At 39.9% G+C, this 15,376-nt stretch overlaps 1 protein-coding gene and 1 non-coding gene across 3 annotated transcripts in view; one reads left to right on the top strand and one right to left on the bottom strand.

The window, feature by feature from the left end:
- The window catches only part of Scaf8 (SR-related CTD associated factor 8), a 232,920-nt gene that overhangs the window by 1,646 nt on the left and 215,898 nt on the right, over positions 1–15,376 (bottom strand). Inside the window, exon 23 of one of the 2 annotated variants that reach the window (XR_010041897.1) lies at positions 8,284–8,434. The exons of the other annotated variant lie outside the window; for it this stretch is intronic. The gene's annotated coding sequence lies outside the window, so the exon portion shown is untranslated. The remainder of the gene's footprint in view (positions 1–8,283; positions 8,435–15,376) is intronic. 2 annotated transcript variants of the gene reach the window in all.
- LOC111756368 (small nucleolar RNA SNORA2/SNORA34 family) lies at positions 2,484–2,618 on the top strand. The gene has a single exon (XR_002790856.1). It is a non-coding gene; the product is annotated as a small nucleolar RNA SNORA2/SNORA34 family (small nucleolar RNA).

The raw sequence follows: 15,376 nt of genomic DNA, 5'->3' as shown, positions 1-15,376 counted from the left end.
ATATTTGCATATTCCTGAGACTTCATGGGGAAGGGGCCCATGTCTAAACATGTGACACATACATATTTCATATACACCTTCTCCCCACAGCTTGAAGTAATTTTACACAATATTTATAATGTGCCCAAGTTCTGACTTGTGCCCAGCACATGAGGACAGATGTGGAATTTTCCACTTGTAGAATTATGTTAGCATTCAAAAAGTGTCAGACTTGCGGGAGATATAGCTCAGTGCCTGCCTGGCAAGCATGAGGTAGGAGTCCGATCTTTAGTATCAAGAAAAAGAAAAAAGGAAAGAAAGAAAGAAATTTTGGATTTTTGGATTTTTGGATTTTTACCCCTAGACTAATGAAAGCACTCCAAAGCATTTTAAGTACCATCCCAGTTGACAGATGGAGATTAGTCTGAAGGGGACATTGAAAAAGAATCTATTTGGCAAAACTGTAAGAAGACTACATTAATGTAGAAATTGAACTTCTAGACTCAGACTGAGAGGAAACTAGCCAGAGCTGGCTGCAATGCCCTCGCAGTGGACTCCAGAGAGTAAAGACAGGCCTGGGAAAGTGGGGTGAGTTAGCAAAGAGGACTTCAGGGCCAGGAGGACCTCTGTCATCTTGACAACAGAGCGGGATCGGCTTGTCTGTAGCACTGTCAAATGAGCAGTTAAAGAAAATTTGTTCCCCGAAGTAGATTCAAATTTCTACTCCTAGTGAGAAGAACAGCATGAAGGGTTAAATGACCACCCACTTTCCTGATCATCCAACCCCTCTGAAGCCATGAGGGATCCTGAACTATTCAGTTATACCAGTCTTTGCTTAAAAGTTACAGAACATTAATAATACTACCACTAATAATAATAATTGCAATTATACCACCTAGACATAAACATTTTGTCATGTTCTTCTTCAGAATCTTTGTGTTTAGATTACCCAAATGGGGAAGGTATCCTGCATCTCTATCTCCAGTAACACAGTACATTTTCTGACACACAGAAGATACCTAGCAATATCTGCAGAATTAATCCTGCTTCTAAAACCCTCTAGAACTGTCCATTATTTGGTTGGGATTTCTGGTCACAGAACACTGAGCCAATAGCTTCAATAAACAAGTCAGCCTTTCCTTGAATTCCACCTCAGAAAGATTCCTAACCACACTTTTCTTACTTTGGGAAGACTCCTTCTGAGTGATGACTTTTTGCTTTCCTTTCTTTCACAGCACCTGAAAGAAGACAGTCTCTGCCTCATCTCATCTGCCACCAGTCACAGAAAGGACCTTGTACACTGCCTCACAATAGCAATCCCGTAGGAAAGGATTGCATTTAGTGCTTAGCCTCTGGAGCTCAAATGCAGGTTTATAGCCTGTTTGTAAAAAGTCCCCAGGATACCAGCAAGGGACATTAATAAGCTGACTCCACTCTCTCTGTGCAGTGCCCCAGGATCTAGGAAATGGGCAAAGACTGCACTGACTCAGGCCAGCTATCTCTCTGGCACAGGCAGGAAAATCTCCCAGGGTGCGAGGCTAATTTTGGAGCACTTGAGATTTCTAGAGGACAGCCTTTCTAAGGAAGACCACATTTCTCCTTCCTGCGGACCACTTTGCCAAATACAACGAGGTTTCTCTGCTGGCTGCTTGGAGCTTGCAAGACTCACTTCACTGCACATTACAAATCCCTGATAGAAGGGAAGCGGTAGGCTTGATCAGAGTTCCAAAAAGCTGTTTTTAGCTCTGTATTTGATCCATTTGCATGTGTGTATATGTGTAGTTGAACACTATAGTCCTAGGCATGTGTGCACACACGTATGCATACGTACACATGTGCAGAAGAGTTCTCTTTTTTTCCCATTTTTTTTACTAGTTTTCCTTCCACTCTCAAGTTACTAGAGTCTAATTTATATATTTTATTTACTTTTTTGTTCCAGTGCTGAGGATCAAACGTAGAAAGACCTCACGTGTGCTGGCGAGGACTCTTATAACTGAGCTACTTATGTCTCTAACTTATATCTTTGAAGGATTGCTAACAAACAAAAAGCCACCTTGTAGTTTTACTATGCCATTATGAAAAGCTTTGTTTTGTTTAGATAACTGATCAAGATTCTAGATTCTTTGGTTAGTGCCACCTTTCCAAATACAGAGCTAAAAATAGCTTTATGGAACTCTACCTGTGCCAGAGAGATACAACGATTGAGTAGGAACACACTAATCATCATATACTTCTTTAGAGAGTGTTATAATTTGGTGACAGTATATAATTTTGAGGTTTCAGTTTCAAAACTAGGGTAATAAGTGAACTAAAATCTAAATTTGAGCTCAAAATTTTATGATTTCCAATTTATTCTTAGTTTAATACATCTGAAGAAAAATAGGGTATCATTGTCAATTGTAGTAAATATTCACCAAATGTGTCATATACGTATTTATATGAAATGAATATATTTACATGTCAATACTTACAGACTGACTTGATTTGATTAATAAACTTACACTGTGGCCCTGAATCAAGGCCAGCAGCTTCCTGACGCTGTTGCTTTCAAGCAGGAGCTAAAGAGATGTCTTTCTATGGTCTGTTGGCCATTTCAGAACTTGGCAGTGAAATGGTCAGTTCATTAGAAAGAAACAGCTTAAAGCAACCCCTCCCACCCCTGGTGAGTGGCTGTGAGTGTTGCAGGCTGTGGTGGCCCAAGATGGGAGCCACCAGTGTTTACTGGGACCCAACCCATGCTGGGACCTGGAGCGCCGGGAAACCAAGCAACCCCTCCCCACCATTTTCTTTTGTTGAACTTCAATATACATGAAAGTATGGACAGCTAGTTTGAAGAGAACAAGAGACTCTACAACAGCGGTTGGTGACTTCCTTATTGTCCGGTTTTGAAGACCTAAAATGCCTTCCTCATTCTGTTCGGATCAGTTTTATACTATGTTGTTTTGTATGACTTCTCTGTATGTGAACACATGGACAACTATTTGGAAGAAAACAAGAGACAATATGATAGATAGTGAAGATCTCAGGTCATCTAGCTTCGAAATTTGTATCTCTTTCTTTGCTTTCTTATGTCCTATTTTGTTCTGTTTTGTTGTGTTTAATTTTACCCCCTTTAAAATAAAAAATTAAAAAAATAAACTTACACTATTGCACTTTTTATTAAAGGAATTTCCAAACTTCAGTGTTGGAATGGAGAAATAGTGTAATGTCCAAAAATCTTTCAAAATTTTATTTATTAGCACATAATTTATACTGAATTAAAGATTATGTGAATTAAATGAACCTTTATTCATTAAGATTTGCTTAAGTTTGAGCAACAACACCTCAAACTTGAAGCTACTGTTTTGTCTTGTTTTGTTTTTGGTACCAGGGATTGAACTCACAATCTCACACTCGCCAGGCAGGCACTTATGCCACTCAGCTAAGTCCCTCCCTTACTGTTTATTTTTTACACAAACTTTCTAATTATAAGCTTTAAGCTACAAATATTAAAACTCAAACCCAAACTTTTAAATTAAGTATAGTTTTCCATAGGACAAGTTAAAAGATACCATTCTGCTGTAAAGAACATTTTCCAATTTAAAATAACTTAAAATAACTGTGTCATTAAAATTTTCTCTTCCAGATTATTATAAAGCTCACTTAAACACTTACAGTGGCTCCCCAAAGTTACAGATTAGTGAAATTTTTCTGCTCACAATTTCCCAGTACTACATCAAGAGTTTAAAAAATTGGCATTTTGCCATTTTGTAAAGGGAAAGAAGGAAAACATAGTTGCTGGCCACTCCTCGTGCTCTGGAATAATCCGCTTCCTTCCTTCCTCCCACCTCCATCCCCTCTGTGTGTTTTATGTCTTTCCGTGTCATCTCAGGATGAAGGGCTCGGCAAACACATTTTCCCCATGTGGAACTCTCTAATAAAAACAGACAACCTGTTTTAAACAAGCAACCCTCAGAAAGACACTGAACAGACGCCCAGTACAGGGTGCTTGCTTTCCTCTTTGGGACTAGGGTTCACCTTAGACTGTCTTCATCCATTATGCACAAGTACACACACATTGATAGCAGGGCCAGCGTAGACTTCATAGCATCACTTAGGATCCAGTTAAATAGCTTTACCCACATTATTACGTATTTTGGAAAAATTTCTTTGTTAAAGTAAAATTTTCTTTTCTTTCTATTTATTTTTTATTTTGAGACGAGATCCACTAAGATGCCAGATTCCATTCAAACTTGCAATCTTTCTGCATCTGCTTCCTAAGGAACTGGTCTTGTCTATTTACTTATTTTTAGTTCCAGAAATCAAGCCCAGAGCTACGTGAGCGCTAAGCAATTATCCTGCCACTGAGCCACATCCCCAGCCAAGAAAGAATATTACTGATTGGCAAGAAGTTCATACCTGATCCTGAAATTTCACTAAGGAGTACAAACTCTACAGATCATTACTTTTCATATCTGACAAGCAAACAATGAAGGCACTGAAGCAATAGTTCTGCTGCATCCTGCTTGCCCAGAGACATGGTGCACATTCCAAGTTCACTTATTGGACAAGGAAGTGGCTGGTTGAGAAATTCATCTTCTTACTGTGGTGAGGTCATGTGAAACAGGCCATTCCAAGAAAGCACTAGAGGTGCTCTGGATTCTCCCCAGCATTGTCACAGTGGTGAGGCAAACAGAGGAGTGGTTGACTTGCTGTTGGATGGGAAGGCTTACCAGCTTGTGCAAAAACCAAGCAAATGAATAAACCATTCATTCAAGAGTCACCAACTAAGCCCCACCGTGCTGGCATCTCTTCCCTACCTAAATAGCCTGCAGAAAGTTACATTTTGCCTTGTTTCCAATCCAATAGCCTCCCCAGTACAAAAATAGTAATGGAGCATGGAAAAATGGAATAAAACAAAATAAAAACAAGGCAAACACTCTAAGACCGGTGGATTTCATAGAACCCCGCAGGACTTTATATGTAACTTGCCATGTGATGAATCCCAGCATTCTTTCTCCTCTGCCCCAGGCCCTATCTCTTAGTTCGCAGCACCCTTTGACATCTTCAGACCATTGTTCTCTCAATGTCTTGGCCCCCTGCCTTCTTATTTCTCCCTGATGAGCCTCCAGGCCTTTCTGTCTCTCCACATACCTTTCTGCCAGATCTGCCAATACAAGGGCAGAATGCTCCAGGTGACCCCCTCACAATATGGCACCTGGTAGAAATTACAGCAGGCTGTAAACATCTCCCAGGGGCTGCCCAGGTGGAGCCAATTCTGCACCTCTGTAGCCTTATGACTATTAGTTCCTTCACTGTTGTCTCTGTTTCCCCAACCACACAAGGGCTCTTAACTGGTGCAGGACCTGGCACACAACTCCAGAACTGTTTGACACACAAGTGGGTCACTGGTTCCCTCTGCAGGGATACAAGCCCGTGCTACAAGTCCTTGTTGTGCAAAGCCTTGTTTAGTGCAGTGGCAACTGAATGCTTTGCCCCAGGGATATAAATTTCTGTGTCACCTTAGACTCCTCTGTTAGTATATTTGGCATAATGAGGGTTCCAAAAAGTCTCCTTTTCTCACTTTTCCTCTTTCATCTGGAGACTGGATACCAGTAATTTCTCCTCTTCACGGGCTCATGTTGACTGGCTTCTTCAGCTCAGGATAGAGATAAAGTGAGGTGAGCACTCTCTAGAGATGGCAGCTCTGCCCTAACTCGTTACTGTAGCTCCCTAAAAATATTATAAAGTAACTGAGGCTGCTCTTCTGTAAACTGTCCAGTCCAACTGTCCAGCCCCTCCTCTCCTGCCACGTTTCTCTGCCATCTTGTATGGCTTCACTGCTGGAAATATCTACTCTAGCTAGAGGTGTGGCTTGGTGATATGATACAACATGTGGGGCTGCTGGTCCCAACCTCAGCAGAGAAACAGACAGAGACAGAGACAGCAATAGAGAGAGAGGAGGAAAGAAAAACATGTATAGCTGTAACCCACACACACTTCCAGGAGCAGTGAAATCAGGCATAATGCACCGTGAAACCTCTGAGTGTGTGACCAAATGCATATGTGTGCAAACATTTTTACACACAAAGGACAATATAGTTCAGACTCTAGAGTCGGAATATCGGACTTAAATCTTGGCCTCACTTCTTACACTACATTTATGACTTCAAGAAGTAACTTAAGCTTCAGTGCCTTGATTTCCTCATGTGTAAAATAAAGATAATCAGGAAATTTACCCAACAGAAACCTATGCAAAAGAAGTGCAAGACTATTTATAAAAAGCATATGGTAAGTACTAAATGATATAGAAGATAAAAATAGCTCTGGAATTCCTGTTACCCTGAGTCTTTATTTTACTTTAGCATATTTGCAAATGTGAAGAACGTATTACTCAGGGCACCACATGGGCCCTGCCAACTGGATGGGACCTTGTGTGTTTTTTGATGGATAACTGACTTCCAAATTCATGTAGCACAACCATTCTGATCACTCATGGAGCAAGTCAGTTTTAGCACAAAACTGGCACTAGAGGAAGAAATGCAACTACATTTTAATGGAAGGAGTGAAAGGAGTCCTCATTTTATTCATGAATTCATTTCTATTTTGAAAGCATAGTTCAAGATTTTCAAGTTAATGAGCATGGATGTTTCTTAAATCTCCATTGGGGATGAGTATGATGATCTAGTACTTGGACCATTTGGGAAGCTGTTCCCAGTATTCTATGTTTTCTCCTTTGTACCTCCATTAGGACACAGGCTAGAAACCACAAAATATAAATGACTGCTGACTGTTGCTAGAGATTATACTGTAAACTTTCTCAAGGGATATCTATGCTGTAATTTAAAAACTGATGATGCCTTTGGAGAACCAAAGGAATGAAGATGCATGATGGAATCTCAGACACTCTTATAAGAAATAAAGGCAAGTTAACTGAGGGCAAGGTATCTTGGAACCTTTCAGTCTCCCTGTCAGACTCTGATGATACATATTGAGATGAGAAAATATTCTTTATATATATATATTGGCCTTTTTCCTTTTTATCGGTACCGGGGATCAAACTCACGACTGCCTGCTTGCAAGGCAGGCGCTTATGCCACTGAGCTAAATCTCCAGCCCCTTAGATGAGAAAATATTCTAACTGCACACAGGAATTTTAGCAATTCTCTTCCCGGTGAGATCTTGGCCTGAGTAATATTTTATTGCAAAATACACATGTTTATAAGCTGTGTCTATGTCCTTAGTGTAAAACCTGACTCAAGTCAGTTTCAGTTACATTAATAAAACCAGAACCAGAAAAAAATGCCTCCTGACCTTCACTTTGTTGATGTAAATAAGATATTTGATACTTGAGGATATATAAACCTGTGGGACTCCCAGATGGAGAGAGGCAAGTGATCACACATGCACTGGTGGGGCAGGTGGATTCTAAGGTTATGTGAGAGGTTATCCTTTGTATTAGTCAGCTTTTCCACGGCTGAGACACAATACCCAATGCCTACAGTTAAGGTGAGTTTTCATCTGGCTCACAATTTAACCCATTCTGTCTGTGGTTAGCTGGCTCCAAGGCAGAAACACCACAGAGGATGAACAGGGCAGAGGAAAGCTAAACAGTTAATGATGACCAAGAAGCAGAGCATGGAAACAACACTAGAAAGGAAGGGGTAAGGGACCAGACATAGAACCCAAGGTCATGCCTCCCTGACCCACCCAAACACACCCAGGACTATATTCTAACAATCTCCAGGAAGAATTCCTTAAGTCAATCAAATTGACCTGCCAACCTTGCCACCACATTCCACCCCTTGTCAACTTCATACCTAAACACATCTTCTAAACCATACTTAATATCCAAATAAAGACAATCGTAAGCTCATAATTCCACCTAACTAGCCTGCATACAACCAGAAATGTGACAATCGCTTCCCCAAAGTCTTAACAATCCCACCATTTTTAAAAAGTGAAAGTCTTTTCTGAAACTCAAAGCAAACTCTTAGCTATGAACCTCTATAAAAACCAAAAATAACTTACATAAGCCCAGGGTACAATGCCACAGGGTAAATATTCTCATTCCAAAAGCAAGGGATAGGCAAAAAGAATTTGCCTGAAACAAAAACTGAAACTAAGCAGGGCAAGCATTAAGCCTTGTAGCTCTATACCCTGCATCTGTGTCACACAGTAGTAAAATGTGAGTATTCCAAGGGGCTTGGGGTGCCACATCCTAATGGCCTTGCTGGTTGTAGCCCACAGCTAGCTGGTTGGAGCTCTCTCTTAGACTGCCTTTACTCACTGCCTGCAACTATCTTTGGCAGATGTTCCACATACCTGGCACTGCTGTCTTCTTGAAGTTTCTACTGGACCTTCAGCTTCATTTTCCTGCTTCACACAATGCCATCTCAAGGGGTCTTTGTCTAACATCCCAGGCCTTCCTTTGAAATCTGGGTAGAAGCCCCACTGACCCCACAACTCTTGCATTCTGAAAAAACAGCACCATGTGAATAATGCCAAGGTCTGCTGCCAAATCAAACAGTAGTCAGGACCCCCTTGGGAACCCACTTATGGTAGTAAAATATTAAATTTTAGCACCAAAGAAATTCAGCCTTGTCCAATTAAAAACACTGGTCTTATTTAGACACAGATTCTGTTCATTTGGGATTCCCCAAATTCTTTGCTGTTTTTCCTCTTCTCTCCAGAAGGGTGTTGGACATGGATTGGCAAAATGTACCTCTGAACCAAAGAGGCTGAGATGGGGACAGCTTAGTGGTATAGCACTTGCCTATCATGTACAAGCCTCTGAGTTCGACCCGCAGCAGTGCAAAACAGAAAACAAAAAGCAAGCAAGCAAAAAAAAAAAATTCAAAGCAATACCAGCCTGATGTGAGGGCTATGTGACCAGCAGATTAGTCCTGCTTTCTCTTTGGTCTATGCTGCTTGACCTTGGGCATCAACCTTGGTCTTGTTTTAAATCCAAGATCATCAGCCCTACTGTGGCTCCCATCAGTGGGACCCCATAGATACGTCCTCCTCATCTCAACATGAGACCACTTCAAACCTCCTAGACCATTTTCAGCTAAGTTACACACCATTTTTTGAAGGGCAGGCAGGATTTGAAAGCCTACCTCCCATAGTACTTAGGATACATAGCACTAATGAGGTATATTCTGGCTCCTAATATAGTTTTGTTTTTGTTGTTGTTTGTTTTATGTTTTAAAGAACAATTGGTAATCAGTTTATTAAAATAGTCAACTTGAACATCTGGTCAACCTCAATACTGATGAAAGCAGTTTGCATAACAATCACAGACAACTGTGTAAATCAATCATCTGCTTGTGGATTCTCATCTGGAAAGGATTCCATGACTGAGAACCACTACAAGATGTGTTTCTGTATGATTCATAGTCTTGACAGACATCTGAGCTGGTCCCCTCACTTAAAGACTCTTGCACCTCTGAGAACACACTGTCTCTAGGAACTTTATCTTGTGGATGTTCAACAGGGTTCTAATTAGATGAATCATCATCTCTGGTTTCACAGGTGTCTTTCTTTTATCTTTAAAGACACAGCTTTAGTGTGGCTTTCTGGTTGACTTGTGCCTTGGCAGAAACTCTGCAGCCTGCTGAACTGGCCTGGGTCTTCTCCTAAGGACCCCACTCCTCCCTTTCTTCTTTCCTTCCTTCCTTTTTTCCTTTCTTAAATTCATTGCTCCACTGGGTGGTGGCTTCCCAAAGAGCTTGCAGTTTTATGTGGTAGTGGTGGTGGCACTGTGTTAGGATCCCCAAAGTTTTCTCTGGTTTATTGTATCCTTATCTCCAAGGATAAGGTGCATGAGTCACAGTTCAACCCCTCATGGTGGCAGACTAAACTCTGCTTGTCCTCTGCTTATCCCAGCTCCCTCACACCAGCTTCAGACTAGAATAATTTATCTATGTGTGCCTATGGGATACCATACATGTTTTTCTGCCTTATAATTTTACTTTGAAATGCCCCAAATGATAGTTTCATTCATCAATTTGTCCCTTTCAAGATAGAAGAATAGTTGTATTAGACCAATCCTTAAAATGTGAAAAACTGAGGGGAAATCTGTATAAAATATTACATATATACAAATCACATGTTTAGTAGTCATTAAAGAGCTGCCCAGACTCTGAGGTCTTGGACAAAAATTCCTGAGAAAAGAGGAGTTTGATGAGAGGATCCCAACATTTTGCTTTCTTTTCTCCTGGATGTATTTTTCAACCATCAAACTCTAAGACAACCAGAGAAAAGATGCCTGCAATAGCTACATCCAATAAAGCTCTGGCATCCAGAATATTATAGAACTGTGGCAAGTTAACTTTAAAAATCAACCATTGAAGAGGTTCCAAAGATGGCAGATAGATAAAAGCAGGCTACAGAGACTCTCTGAGGTAGCCAACTTAGATTCAAAAAATAATATAGTGTGAAGAGTCCCAAACAGAGGGAGATACACCCTCCCGACCCAGGAACAAACTAAGCTGAGAGAAACCAATTAAACACACAGTCCCGGTAATACGATTGGAACAGCTACAGTCTCAGTGCTGCTGCTTGAACTTGCTGCCGCTGCTGCGCTTGAACTGGTGCAGCTGGGATAGCCCCCCAGTTTCAACTCACTGGAGATTCGAACACACTGAGAGCAGAAGTTGGCGAACCGAATTGAGAGCAGAAGTGCTGGGGAACCCTGCATCAACCTGTAGTGAGTGATGGAAATAAAGACCCTTCCATAGACAAAGAGGTTCCAACAGATGACATTCTGGGACCAGGCAGACTAGCCAGAACAAGGGGCTGCAGTGACTTCAGTCAGCTATTCCTTTCTCAAGTGGGACTGGTGGGGAGCACTTGACCTGGGTCACGCTGTGGACTGAGACCCAGTATGCTAGCCCAAACCAAGTCCCTATGCCTGGCAGTGCACCCTAACAGTGAACCCTTCAGCAGGTTGGCTGACCTGGAGGGGCAGGCCCAACATAGGCTGCCCAGGTCTGTACCTCCTAGAACAATGCAGTGGGCAGGACCACCTAGTCAGTGCGCTTCAGACAAACTGAAACCAACAAAGAAAGAAATTGGGCCTCCTATATATGCCTGTATGGAAGGAACAAAAAATATGAGAAGAGGAGGCAACAAGAAAGGGTCCTCAGTCCCCAATCCTGAGAACATTGATCCAGGAAAGGTAAATGCAAAGGAGAATGAGGACGGCAAACAGGCAATATTAGACAAGGCACCAATAAACATAAAGCGATATCTTTGGGACCTCATAGATGAGTTCAAAAGTGAAGTGTTTAACCAAGTAAAGCAAGACATAAATAGAATAATTAAAGAAATGCTAAGTACCTCCCAAGAAAAAACAGATGGAAGAATGGAAGAACAAAAAAAAAGGAGAATTGTTTGATGTAGAAAGTAGAGAAAATATAGAATATGTGAAGCATTCAAAGAGATTACCAGGAAATTGAAAACTCCATTGAAAGCTGTCAAAACTGCTCCAAAGAAACTAAGGATAGATTATCCAAACTGGAGGACAGGTTTGCAATGTGGAAACATGAAAGGAAAAATTTCTTTAAAATAACAAGGAAACCAGCAGTACCAATACAAAGGCTAAAAGACAACAAGAGGATCTACACCTTAAGAATAAAGAATGTAAATGAAGAAGCAGGGGTACAAACAAAGGAACTGCAAAGGCTATTCACAGAAATAATCAAGGAAAACTTCCCAAACATAGGAAAAGGAAAAGATACTCAGATGTATCAGGCATACAGAACTCCAGCCACCTACAACCAAAGCAGAACTACACCCAGGCATATAATAATCAAGGTCCCAGAAATCCAATATAAGAACAGAATATTAAAAGCTGTCAGAGACAAGAAACAGATCACTTACAAGGGAAAACCCATCAAGATTATGGCAGACTTCTTGGCACAAAACATCAAATAGAGAAGAGTGTGGGGCGAAATAATCCAAACCTTGAAAGAAAATAACCTCCAGCCCAGATTGATGTATCCTGAACAATTATCCCTAGAAATTAATGGAGAAACAAGACACTTCCAAAATAAAGAGGAACTGGGGGAATTCGCAACTACCAATCCAACTCTACAGAGAATACTATAGGACATCCTAAAGAGAGAGGAAAGCACCAGGATTTCAGGAATAGTGGCAGAGAGACCCCAACAAATGGAGCAAAATGCAAAATGACAAACAGACAATTAATGACGGAAAAAGAGCACAACAGAAATGAGGCAGAGAAGGTTGGATATAATTTTTAATATAGATGGCCTACACACACTAACTTAAGAGAAAAAAAGAGAGAATCACAGGCAGAGTAGATCAAGAGGCAGGGTCCACTAAGATGCTCTTTATAAGAAATATAATTAACCTGAAGAAGGTTATATGGACCAAAATCAAATATGAGAAAACAGAACTTGATGTGATAGGGAACCAGAGAGTAATAGGGGTAACTGGACCAGTATTTATGGACAGGTTGAAAAGACAGGCTTTAATAAGTGAAGAAATACAACTAGAGATCAAGTCCAGGAGTGAGAAAGTTCAGAAACACTTAGGTCAATAGCAGGTTGCCCCCAATATAAAGCCAAGAGTGTTGGGGAGACCCAAAAATACACAGTACATCCTGGGAGAGTGAAAGGGGAGGAATAGTCTTTTAAAAGACAGCAGAAGATATTGCTAATAGTGTATCAGGAACTAAAACCCTTATTACTTGCACCACTCTGCTTGGATGGAACTTGTTCCATCTCAGTTTGTATACAAGCACTAGATCTGAGAGCACAGACAGCTGTCCCTAGGATATAAGGATATAGCACAGTGATCATCTTTAATTTCCTATTAACTTAATCTGGATTCCTGTATGACTTATACTGTTGTATCATGACTAATCTTAGTTAAATCTGATCTGTTTGATTGCTGCTTATTATTGACAGATTTTATTCAAAACTGTTAGTTTGATAGTATCAAGTTGGAGAGTATAGACAACTATACTGAAAATGACAATGATTCACTATGATATCCATCCTGATTTGATTACTCCCTGTTTTTGTAGCTCTACACTATCTACAAAGTTGTATTTCTATTAATTGTTATGTACTGATATATTCAATTATACTTATCTGATGATATAGCCAATTCTATTGATGATAACAAGAGGCATCACAGTGACGATGGTAGAACTCCTTATACAGCAGTTTTATATGTCTTTTTAGTTTTATATGTCTATAGGAATATGTTTTGTTTTGTCCTGCTTTGTTCTGTTTCTCCCTCTAATACCGAAAGGATAGAAATACGTGTTAAGTCTCATGCTTGTGTAAAACCTATAAACAGTTTATGAGAACTGATCTTATAACACATGATGAAATGAACAAATACTCTAAAGGGAAAAAAGGGGGCACTGCAGTACCTAGTGCTGATTCCAGAGTGTCATGATGTGAAATCCAGCAATACTATTAATCTTTATTCAGAATGATTTTAATCTGCTATGTTTTGCTCAACTTAAATGAAGATATGGATAAATGCATACATGTCTAAGTGTACAGGAATCACAGCCATATTACTTAGTTTTTGTTGGATAATTGAACAGAACTGTTTGCAGTTTCCCTGGTTGAATTCTCATTTATATGTCTGACTTTTATATCTTGAACAATTATTTGTGGGTGACAATATGTATACATCAACTAGTGATTTATTAGTGTTTATTTCTTTTCTTTGAAAGTATGTACTATTTCTGCCCATTTTCTGTTTTGTTTTGTCTTTCTTTAAATAAAATTTTAAAAAATCAACCATTGCAATTAAAAAAGACTATATCAGTTACTGTTGAAAAGAAGATACCCAAATATCTAACACAAATATGACAAGATGCTTCACTTCATTAGTTATTAGGAAATAAAAAGTAAGACATCAGAGACCTCAGTATATATAGCCTTTACATGGCTAACACTAAAAATGTACAATATGAAATATTTTTAACTATATATATATATATATATATTTCTAAATTGTCAATGAGAGTATAAATCTGTACAAGCACTTTGAAAAACCTGACAATAACTACTAAAACTTAACAAAGGAATATCCTATGACCCAGTAATTCTACTCCAGGGAATCCATGCAACAGAAAGATATACAGTATAAGCATTCACAGTTATGTAAAGGAATAAAAATGCTATTAAGTGGCCATTTCTCATGCCGCCGAAAACTACAGCTATACTTTTTGGTGTATCTAGTCCTACATGAAACAGGCTATAAAAATTATTGAGCAAAACACTTCTCAGGCCTGTAAATAGATCAGAAAGTATTTCCTTCCAGGAAAAGAACCTGGCCAGGACATGCCCTTTAAATTGAGAGGCTCAAAGGTTAGATTTATAAGTGGCTCTACCTTCTCTAGCTAATTTGCAGGCTTTGTTTATTTTACTTAGGTATGAGTCTTGATTCCTATTGTAGACAATCAACAAAGGAGTTGTACTCAAGAAAATTAGAATTCACAGCTCTCTTTAGTTCACTATAGAAGACACAAAGACAGCAAATTCCTCTTTAGGGCCCTGCCGGATCCCAGAGCCATCACTCCAGACCTAACCCCTCCAACCACCTTGATTTCCCTTGTTGTCTCTCAAACACCCAGTGCTGCTTAATAGTCTGAGTGTTGGCAGCTGCCTTTTAATACCTGATTCCTATCTTGCCAACACAAACGATGGTGTCCTTGAACCATGTCTTGCCTTACATTTCTCTTTTAGTTTTACACTTCTTTTTAAAGCATAGTATCTTGAACAATGTAATTCCTCAAAAATATTTGCTGTCAGATGGATAGCATCAGGGTTTTCTTCCTGGTCTGCCACTGCGGGGTGAGGGGAATGAGAGTGGTCAAAGGAAAGATAGGAATACCTAAAGGTATGGTTTAATCTTTTGAACAGAAGTTGTCATGTTTAAGTTATGTAAGGCTTTACTACACAAGCCTAGCACTGAGTCATACCAACTACATGACATGGAAAGGGGACAGAGCATCTTAACACTGGCCAAGGCTCCAGTCCCTAATCAGAACAGGCCCTAAGCCTGGGGGCTCCAGCGCTGGCAGAGCCTGGTAAAGGGCAGACCCTGAAGAATTCCTCCCTGCCAGGGAAAGATCTGGAATCAAAAATCCTGAATCTACTCCAGAATGTCTTCACTGATAACAGGATTACCTCTTAGCTGCCACAGTGTTTCAGGCAGTAAGCATTTTACGTTCCCTCACTGAATCCTCAAATTAACATAAAGAGAAGCTATCATTCTCCCCGTTTTGCAGATAAGGCCACTAAAGCCGAAGAAGATAAAATAACTTGTCCAACTTTTATAGCGACTAGAAGTTTTTCTTTTGAGGTGATAGATATATTTAATATGAATTGAACATATACAATGTATATATATGTATTAAAAT

The sequence above is a fragment of the Cavia porcellus genome, unplaced genomic scaffold (genome assembly GCF_034190915.1).
Source record: "Cavia porcellus strain 051 isolate PalLab524CR breed Dunkin Hartley unplaced genomic scaffold, mCavPor4.1 scaffold_22, whole genome shotgun sequence".
Taxonomy (NCBI): domain Eukaryota; kingdom Metazoa; phylum Chordata; class Mammalia; order Rodentia; family Caviidae; genus Cavia; species Cavia porcellus.
This window is presented reverse-complemented; position numbering and strand designations above follow the sequence as displayed.